Source organism: Otolemur garnettii, unplaced genomic scaffold (genome assembly GCF_000181295.1).
Source record: "Otolemur garnettii isolate 467f Iridium unplaced genomic scaffold, OtoGar3 scaffold00244, whole genome shotgun sequence".
NCBI lineage: Eukaryota > Metazoa > Chordata > Mammalia > Primates > Galagidae > Otolemur > Otolemur garnettii.
The window spans coordinates 329,482-340,618 of record NW_003852639.1 but is presented as its reverse complement, the minus strand read 5'-3'; positions in this window follow the sequence as shown (position 1 = coordinate 340,618).

Here is an 11,137-nt window from a genome sequence, read left to right as displayed (position 1 = left end):
CTGGGTTGTAAGTTATTTTGTTTTAGAAGGTTAAAAGGTGATGACCACCCTCTTCTGCCTGAAAGTTTCGGCATATAGATCTGCAGTCATTCTGATATTCTTCCCCTTATAGGTTTATGGTTTTCTTACGTCTAGCTGCTTTTAGAATTTTCTCTTTCATTTTAACTTTAGTGAAGTTAATTATGATGTGTCTGGGGGATGTCTTATTCGGGTTGAGTTGTGCTGGGGTTCTGAAGCTGTCTGCTATCTGGATTTCAGGATCTCTTGGCATGTCTGGAAAGTTCTCTTTCATAATTTCATGAAGAAGAGTCTCTGTGTTTTGTGAACCAACTTTGTCACCTTCGGATTCCTATAAGGTGAATATTAGCTTTCTTTGAATTATCTCAGAGCTCTCTGAGAGAATGATCTGTTTTTGCACTCCATTTCTTTTCCTCTTTAGATGCTTGGGCATGTTCAAAAGCTTTGTTCTCGATGTCTGAGATCCTTTCTTCTGCCTGCTACATTCTACTACCAAGGGATTCTACTGTATTTTTCAGATTTTTCAGGGCTGCAATCTCTTGTCTCAGTGTTTCAAAATCTTTGGTGGTTTTGTCTTTGAATTCATTGAATTCTTGAGTGAACTTTTGGAATGCTCCTTGAATTTCTAATTCTATCTTTTCCTCTATTCTATTAATCTTATTTGCAATCCAAATGCTGAATTCAATTTTTGAAATCTCAGCCATCTGTTTATGAAGGGGATTTTCAGTTGCATCTGCCACATCCTTTTTTGGGGTGGAGGTGGGGGTTGATCTACTCTCGTTATTCATATTACCGGATTTTTTCCACTGATTATGCCCCATGATTATTTTAGCCCATTTGGCTTTTCCCCTTGAGCTTTGTCAAGGACCCGTACAATGTTACGGCCTGAGAGACTGGGGACCCCCTTGGTGTGGTGAGGATAAGTGGCTCTGCCTTATTTTCAGGTGGTCTCTGTCCTACCCTAGTGAATCAGTTACTCTTGGTTGAAGTCTCAGCTGTGGAGAAATACCAGCAATTAATTTGCCCCACCCCCTACAAATGACAACTGGGCAAGGAAAATCAAAACTTCCCTCAACCACACACCCAGTGTGCGACTTTGGATAGTCCTTGGGTGATTGGCCTGGTTCAAGGGGTCCAAATCAGTTTTCCCTGTCAGCACTGGTCCCAGGTGGGAGAGTTCAAAAAGTCTCCAGCACCTAGATAGGATAGATCTACTGGCAGCTCAGATATGACTCGCTGCAGTGCTCCGTGAGGGCAGCAGGACCCACCCAGCAAATGAATTAGTCTGGGAAGGTTGATGCCTCCTTCCCCACTTTGCACCCAGTTTCTGGTAATCCCACAGGCTGTGACCCAGTTCACTCCAGTGAGCAACTGCTCCTGGGGTTTATGACTACCTGAGTCACCAGGAGATCTGAGTGTGGCAGGGGGACCTTGTGTGTTTAATATAGGCTAGGGCAGTTCACTCAGTTTCAGCCCTTTGCCTGGTTGATGTTGCTGGCAAATCAGGACAGAACAACTTCACAGAATTTGTTTCTGTCCTGGCTAAATTCCTCTGTAGTTCAGACACTGGTAGAGCTGGTAAAAAACTCAGCCCTGGGCAGCATGCAATTAGAATTTACCCTCTGGTGTCAATTCCAGCCTCTGCCCACCCACTGCCTTTGTCTCAGCTATATTCCCCTGAGGGCTAGGTGCTATTATGATCAGATAAGCAGTCTTCTGGTTTAGCCCCTCCCTGTAAGTCTGTGAGCTGTGCATATTCTAGTCCCCATGCTCTGCCCAGGTCAGAACCACCCTTAGGACTTCTCTTTACTCACAGAACTTCCCAAGTCCACTTCACCAGTGGCGGCCACTGGAGAAAATGCCTGGAACCTCTGGTTGCCCAGAGAGACAGGGCGTGTCTATCTGGAATTGCACATCTCAGGGATGTGAGCCTTTCCACCTGCTGTGGCTGCAGCTCTGTAACTCAGGATACTACAGCTCCTGTATGGTTCCCTCTCAGCTGACCATCCTCTCCTTGCTCCTGTGCCACAGAGTTAGCGCAGACCAGCACCAGCCCTCCCCCCCCCACTCCTCTCAAGGAAATGCCCAAGAATCTGGACTCCATGGGTGACAAAACTTCAGACCTTGGGGTAAGAGTGGGGGGGGAATCCTTGGAGTTCAGAGTTGTAGGTAGAGAATATATACAGTTTTATACAGTTTTACAGTTTTATGCCTGGCAGGAGAGTGCCATGGCACCCTAGTAGGGGTAGGAGGTCCAGTTATTAGGGGGTCTCTCCCATGGGGTAGAGTGGGAGGATGAACTCTTCTTGCTTGTTTGTATGCGGTAAACTGCGAGCCCTTCTTGTGGGGGAGGGGACTCCCATCTGCTTGGTGGTAGATTTTGTGCCTTTTGATTGTATTTTGGGGGTCACAGCTCAGCTCAGCAAGGATAATGTGCATTCTTCAATCTTCTCTCTTGGCTCAGCTCCAAAACATCAGCTTACTTGCTAAACTTCTGTTGTTTAAGTCTCCTTCTGGACAGGAGCCTCTGTAGAAAGCTGGCTGCAGTCTGTCATCTTGCCTCTGCCCCTCGAGGGTTTGTCTCTGGGCTGCAAAACATCTCCATGCAAGCTAGGAGATTATTTTGCTCCTATAACCTTCTTCAAGAGTCAGTGGCTGCTATCAGCCTAGTGCTTGGTCTCCTACAGTTAACTCTGAATTTTAATTTGTCTGTTGAGGCTAGGTGTGTTTTCTGAAGATAGCAAATGGATGGCTTGTGTTTTTCAATCCAATCAGCCAATCTATGCTTCTTCAGTTGGGAATTCAAGTCATTAACATTTATTGAGATAATTGATAGGTGTTGTAGTGTTCTATTCATCTTATTTTGTGACAGTCCATTGCTTAGTTTTGTGTATTGCATCATTGTGTAAGCTAGGTCCTGTCCTTTAATTTCCAGGTGCTTATTTTGCTGGTGGTCCATTGTGATGGTCAGTGTGCAGAACAGGTTGAAGTATTGCTTGTAGAGCTGGTATTATTGTGGCAAATTTCCTCAATGTTTGCATATCAGTAAAAGATTTTATTTCTCCATCAATTTTAATGCTTCGCTTAGTGAGATATTGAATTCTGGGCTGGAAATTATTTTGTTTGACTAGATTAAAGGTAGATGATCATTGTCTGCTGGCTTGAAGTTTTATTAGAGAAGTTTGCAGTCACCCTGATGGATTTGCCTTTGTAGGTCAATTGCTGTTTACTCCTGGCACCTTGCAAAATCTTTTCTTTTGTCTTGACTTTGGGCAGGTTCATCATAATGTGTCTTGGAGAAGCTTGGTTAGAGTTGAGGCAACCTGGAGCTCAAAATCCCTCTAAAGGGAGTGTGCCAGGATCTTTGGTGATATTTGGGAAATTTTTATTTATAGTATTCTCTAGTGTGGTTTACATTCCCCTGGATCATTCTTCTTCCCCTACTGGGATACCTACAACTTATATGTTTGAATACTTTATAAAGTCCCATAATTCTGTCAGTGAATGTTCTGCTTTCCCTCTCTTCTTTTCTGTCTCTTGAACTGTCTGAGTTATCTCAAGAGTTTTTTCCTCTACCTCTAAGATTCTTTCTTCTGCATGGTCTAATCTGTTGTTGATAGTTTCTATTGCATCTTTAAGTTCCCTAATTGACTTCTTCAATTCCTTCAGCTCTGTTGTAGTCTTTCTATATTCTTCATATCATTCATCTCTTATTTGATTCTGTTTTTGAATTTCCTTCTGGTTATTTCCCACTTTCTCAGCAATTTTCTTCATTGTTTTCATCATCTGTATTTTAAATTCCCCTTCTGTCATTTCTAACATTTCTTTATATGTGGAATGCTCTGCAGTAGTAGCATTGCTCTGGATTAGTATTTCATGTTGACAGGATTTTTTCTGTTGTTCTTCCTTGTGAGTATTTTCTTTTATCTGTTTCCTTGTCCTAATTTTCCTTTCACTTCCTCTTGCTCTTTAATTTACCATGCCTCTGACTTAAGATTTTGATGAGTCCTTTTGGTTCAGGAATGAAAGGATGAGAAGATTGAGGTAAAAGAAAGGAAAAAATATTTAAAAAAAAAGAGAGAGGGAGGTGCAAGATGGCCAACATGGCCAACAGGTACCAGCCTCTGACAGAAGCTCCCATCCAGAGGGAAGGATAAAGTCCAGAAAATACTCAACAAAGTTGAAGACTAGGAGCCCAGCTAGGGGAGAAGAGTGATAACTGCAGGACATCTCTGCTGAGGCAAGTTGCAACTCCTAGAAAGCAATCTACAGGTACATAATACATCCCAAAGGACAAATGTCCATCCCCAAGAAACTTGTGGTTTTCTTTGTTTTCTCTTCATCTGCTCCTGTAACTTTCCTACAGGCAAGAGGTGAACTGAGGACCTATTATCTCACCCCACGTGTGAGAGATACAGGAAGTGGGGTCTACCGCCCTAGGGGGACCCTGCTGAGACTCTGAACATCATCTTGCCAGGTAGAAAAATCAAACTAACTTTTCACTGCCACTTTGAATTTCCACTCCATCCTTCCCCCCTTGCCTAAAGAGACAGTGAAAGGAGGCCCAAGAGCAGCGTCCCTCCACCCCTACAGGACCAAGTGCTCTGTCTTAGCCCTGCAGCCGGAGAATTGCTTGAGCCCTACATTCCCCGCTTGGGGCTGCTGGTGCTTGGTGCTGTGGTGGGCCACCCCCCAGGACTGATTCAGCTGCCATGTTCCCTGCACAGTTGCTGGTGCTCTGTGCTGCTGTGGGCACCTTTGAGGGCTGCCCTGAGGACTGATTGAGCTGAGCCTGGCACCCCAGGCCTGGCGGCCCGAGAACTGTGAGATGACGGTCAATTGAGAGGGAACCACACTGGAGCAGTGGTACCCTCAGGCGAAGAGCATCAGCCACAGAAGCTAGAACAATAAGGCTCACACCTCTGAGGCTTTTCCACACAGACATGCCCTATCTCTCCAGGCAACCAGAGGAAGCTGTTCTCTTCTCCCGTGACAGCCACTGGTGGAAAGGTCTTGGAACTGTCTTCAAATGTGCAAATTCAGCATGGGGAGGAATCAGCAGAAAAACTCTGGTAACTGAATAACCAGAGTAGATCAACTCCCCCAAGGAAGGATGGGGAAAATGCAATTGAATATCTCATCCATAAAGAGATAGCTGAGATGTCAGAAATCAAATTCAGATCTTGATAGCAAATAAGATTAACAGAATGAAGGAAAGGAGGGAATTAGAATTTTAAATTATTCAAAAGTTGTCTCAGGAATTCAATGATTTCAAAGATAAAATGACCAAAGATTATGACACACTGAAGCAAGAGGTTGCAGCCCTGAAAGATCTGAAAAATACAATAGAATCCCTTGGTAACAGAATGGAGCAGGCAGAAGAAAGGATCTCTGACACTGAAGACAAAGTTTTGAATGCACCCAAGCACTCAAAGATGAAGAGAAATGGAGAGGAAAAATGGATCACTCTCTCAGAGAGCTCTGGGATAATTTGAAGAAAGCTAATTTTCACCTTATAGGAATCCTTGAAGATGACGAAGTTGCTTCACAAAAACACAGAGGCTCTTCTTCATGAAATTATGTAAGAAAACTTTCCAGACAAGCCAAGAGATTCTGAAATTCAGATAGCAGATAGTTTTAGAACCCCAGCATGACTCAACCCAAACAAGACATCTCCCAGGCACATCATAATTAACTTCACTAAAGTTAATATGAAAGAGAAAATTCTGAAAGCAGCTAGACATAAGAAAACCATAACCTACAAGGGGAAGAATATTAGAATGACAGCAGATCTCTCTGCTGAAACCTTTCAGGCTAGAAGAGGGTGGTCATTGACTTTTAATCTTCTAAAACAAAATAAGTTTCAACCCAGGATCCTGTATCCAGCTAAACTGAGTTTCATTTATGATGGAGAAATTAAATACTTTAATGACATGCACATGTTGAAGAAATTTGCCATAACTAAACCAGCTCTTCAGGATATTCTCAGATCTATACTCCATAATGACCAGTGCAATCCTCCACCACATAAGTAAACTCACACAGAAAATTTTGATCAAAGTCCAACTTCCACAGTGGGGAAAGGATTAACGATGTCCATACTGGACTTTTGAAAATTTCAATACCCAAAATTATACCAGGCTCATCAATACTTTCAATCAATGTTAATGGCTTAAATTGTCTTCTAAAGAGGCGCAGGTTGGCTGACTGGATACAAAAACTCAGGCCAGATATCTGCTGCATACAAGAATGTCATCTTACCTTAAAAGACAAATATAGACTCAGGGTGAAGGGATGGACATCCATATTTCAGGCAAATGGAAAGCAGAGAAAAGCAGGTGTTGCACTTTTATTCACAGATACAATAGGCTTTAAACCTATTTGCAGATACATTAGGCTTTAAGCCAACAAAAGTAAGGAAAGACAAGGATGGTCACTTCATATTTGTTAAGGGAAACACTCAACATGATGAGGTGTCAATTATTAACATTTATGCACCCAACCAGAATGCTCCTCAACTTATAAGGGAGAACTTAATAGACACAAGCAATTTAATATATTCCAGAGCTATAATAATTGGAGATTTTAACACCCCTTTGGCAGTGTTGGATAGATCCTCTAATAAGAAACTAAACAAAGATAATAGCCATTCCAATAGCAGTGAAGTGATATCTCATTGTGGTTTTAATTTGCATTTTCCTGATGATTAGCAACACTGACCATTTTTTCATACACCTGTTAGCAATTCATATGTCTTCTTTTGAGAAATGTCTATTTAGGATATTTGCCAATTTTTCAATTAGATTACTTAGGTATTTGCTATTGAGTTGTTTGCATTCCTTGTATAGTCTGTGTCTTAACCTCTTGTCAGACAGTTTGCAAATATTTTTACCCATTCTGTGGGTTGTCTCTTCACTGACTTTTGACTGTTATCTTTGCTGTATAGAAGCTTTCCCATTTGATGTAATCTCCTCTGTCTAGTTTTGCTTTTGTTATCTATGTTTTGACATCCTATCCAAAAACTCCTTGTATAGTCCAATATCATAAAGAATTTCTTCTATGTTTTATTCCAGGAGTTACATAGCCTCTTATCTTACATTTAAGTGTTTAGTCCATTTTGAATTGATTTTTCCATATGGTGAGAGATAAGAGTCTAATCTCATTCTTCTGCATTTGGTTATCAAATTTTCTCAGTACTGTTTATTGAAGAGACTCTCCCCCCACCCCAGGTTTGTATGTTTGGCACTTCTGTCAAAAATTAGATGACTGCGGATATGTGGATTTATTTCTGGGTTCTCTATTCTGTGTCACTGATATATGTGTCTGTTTTTTGGCCAGTACCATACTGTTATAGTTATTATAGCTTTATAGTATATTTTGAGGTCAAGTACTATAATTCTTCCAGATTTACTCTTTTTGCTCAAGATTTCTGTGATTATTTGGGGTCTTCTCTGGTTCATTTCAATAAACTCAGAAAAACATTTGACAAAATTGAACATCTCTTCATAATAAAAATTCTCAGTGAATTAGTTGTAGAAGGTATGTACTTTCACACAATCGAAGCCATAGATAACCAGCTAAAATCACAATGAATGGGGAAGAGCTCAAAGCTTTTTCTCTAAGATTTGAGCAAGGATTTTTTAAGGATTATTTCTATTTTCTAAAAAGAATGTCATTGATATTTTGATAGAAACTGTATTGAACCTATGAACTGTGTGGGTAATAGGGACATTTTAATAGTATTAATTTTTCCCATCCATAACTCCGTGATGTCTATTTATTTATATCCTTTTCAATTTTATTCATAAATATTTTATAGTTTTAAAGGCAGAGATTCTTCACCTCCTTAGACAAACTTATTCCTAGGTATCTTATTTTTTTGTAGTTATCATAAATGAGATTGTTTTCTTGATTTATACTTCACTATTAGTTTATAGAAATACTGCTGATCTTTATATCTTGATTTTGTACTGAATTCTGCATCTTTACTAAATTCATTTATTGGTTCTAACAATGTTTTGGGGATAGTCTACAGGATTTTATCTATTTAAGTTTATGTCACCTGTAAACAGGGAAAATTCAAGTTATTCTTTTCCAATTTGGATGGATTTTTCTTCCTTGCCTGATTGCTCTGACTAGGACTTCCAATACTATCTTAAATAGAATTAGTGAGTGTTGGCATCCTTGTCTTATTTCAGATCTTATGGAAATTTTTCAAATGTTTTTCTGTGTCTATTGAAATAGTCTTTTTCTTTTGTCCTTTCTTCTGTTAATGTTATATACCACATTTATTGCTTTGCAAATGTTGACCCACTCTTGCATCCCTGGGATCAATCTCACTTGATCATAGTGGATGATCTTTTCAGTGTGTTGTTTAATTTTGTTTGCTTGTTATTTTGTTGAGGATTTTTGCACCTATATTCATTAGGGATTTTGGCATGTAGTTGTTGATTTTTGCTGTGTCCTTATCTGGTTTAGTTTTATCAGGTAAATGCTAGCTTCATAGAATTAGTTTAAAAGTATTCCCTCCCTGGAGTTGGAGGGTGGAGCAAGATGGTGGCTGGGTAACAGCTTCTATGCAACCTGGCGCTGGTGAGATTAGGGAGAGAAGATTCCAGCCATCTCTGGATTGTGAGCTCTGCCCAGAAACATCCCTTTGGAGACACAGGGAGACAGCAAGAGACTTCTGGACCCCAGGAGGAGGACAAAAACAATGGAGAACTTGCAAGTAGTTGTGTTCATTCAGTTTGAGGCCATGGCTGCCACAGTTCTAATACCAACAGCAGCAAGATTGCAAACAGGGAAGGCCTTTCTTGTGGGCTGTTTTTTTTGGACTTGGGCGCTTAGTTGAACTACCTTGGGAGAACTTGGGTGAGAATGCGGATGACTTTAATCATTGTCTCGGGCTCCCAGACTGAGCCCCTGAGACAGAAGGGAGCTAACATTGTTCGGTTATAGGCTGCATGCAGCCATTGTGGGAGAACTGCCCCCTGAAGATACTGCCCTCAGAGTCACAGAGCAGGCTCAGGCTGGGAGACCTTGGGTAAGTGATCCAGTGACTGAGCAGCTGCAAAGGCCAGGACTGAGATGCTGAGGAAGAGCAGAGATTTCAGTGTTTGGCAGTAGCAGGCTGGCTTGCAGCCTCAGCCCTCAGGGGCATAAAATGAGACCAGCTTTGGTGCACTGGATAAATGGGCATCCATTTCAGGAGAGATTCCAGCAACAAGTGCTTTCCTGGGGAAGCATCTGTGTAGATGGTTTAAAGTGTCATTTAAGTAGTCTGAGGGACAGATTTAGGCTCTCAAACCTATGGGTTTTAGAAGTCAGCAGAGGCCTCCAGTCTCCATGTCATACAGCTGTATCAGCATTGTGATTAACATCTCATATGCCAGAAGATCACTTCTTGCCCAGACAATATATAGCAAGATATATATATATATTTTTTTTTATTTTTTTTATTTTTTCTTACATATATATGTGTATATTAGGTTTCCACTTTTGCCTTCACAGAATTAAAAGGCTAAATTTAATGACAATAATAATATTTAACATAAAGACTGAGAACAAAAACCTCATAAAGAATGAAAGAAGATAAATACATTCAGAAAAAGAATCAGATGATTACTGCAATAAATAATAGTAATAATGCAAAGAAAGTAACATTTGCATTGTCAGATAGAAGTATGTCTATTATAGAATACTTTGATCAGTTAACTTCTTCTTATTTTGTTTTTTCCAAAGTCTCAAAAAAAAAATAGACAACTAATACTTATAAATAAAAGATAATTTCAAAAAAACCCAGATCATACCAAATCTTATAGACAATAGAAAAAGAAATACTTCAAAATCATTCTACTTACTCTGGATACACCTGATATTAAAATTGGAGAAAATATATTATTGTAAAAGCTCTTGCACTGCTGGTGGGACTGCAAACTAATACAATCTTTTTGGAAGGAAGTATGGAGAAACCTTAAAGAACTCAACCTAGACCTTCCATTTGATCCTGCAATCCCACTATTGGGCATCTATCCAGAAGAAAAAAAAAAAAACTTTTACTATAAAGACACTTGTACTAGGCTGTTTATCACAGCCCAATTTACAATCACTAAAATGTGGAAACAGCCTAAATGTCCTTCAACACAGGAATGGATTGGTAAGCTGTGGTATATGTACACTATGTGGAGTATTATTCAGGAATCAAAAAAAATGAAGATTTTACAGCATTTGTAATAACCTGGATGGAGGTGAAACACATTATTCTTAGTGAAGCATCACAGGAATGGAGAAATAAGAATCCTATGTATTCAACTTTGATATGAAGACAATTAATGACAATTAATGACATGGTGGGGTATGGGGGAAGGGGAGATCAGACTGAGAAGGAGCGAGGGGGTGTGGGCAAAAAAAAAATATATATATATATATAAATAGTAATGTTTAATTCTCACACAAACTGGATTTAATTTTGATTAATGTATAATACTTAAATATCAATTTTTAATCCAACATGTCAATATATTGTTTATCATATTGCATCCTTATTCATCAGTGAAATATGTCTGGTATTTCCCCTTTATAATAATATATTTTTTCTAATTTTACTATCAGGGTATCCAGACTAAGTAGAATGATTTTGAAGCATTTCTATTTCTACTGTTTGTAAGACTTGGCGTAATCTGGATTTTTTTATAGAAATTATTTTTTACTTTTATTTATATATATTAGTTGTCTTTTTTTTAGACTTTAGTAAAAACATAACAAGAAAAAAATTTGTTTGCTATTTGTATTTTGTCTTGTGTACTCTGTAACAAACAAGTAGTAAATGATTATGTATTAAAAAAAAGAAAAGAAAATAGTGACTAATTCTCATATAAATTGTATCTAAATTTGACCAAAGCACATTACTTAAACATTAATTTTTAATTCAACACGTTAATATGTTGTTTATCATATTGCATCCTCATTTATAAGTGAAATATGTAGTGTTTTTTTTTTTTTCTTTTCTTTTTTTTATTGAACGGTAACTATGTACATTAATGCACTTCTGGGGTACAGTGTGGGGTTTTCACATGCAATCTGAAATACTTCCATCAACTGGTCAACACAGCCTTCATGT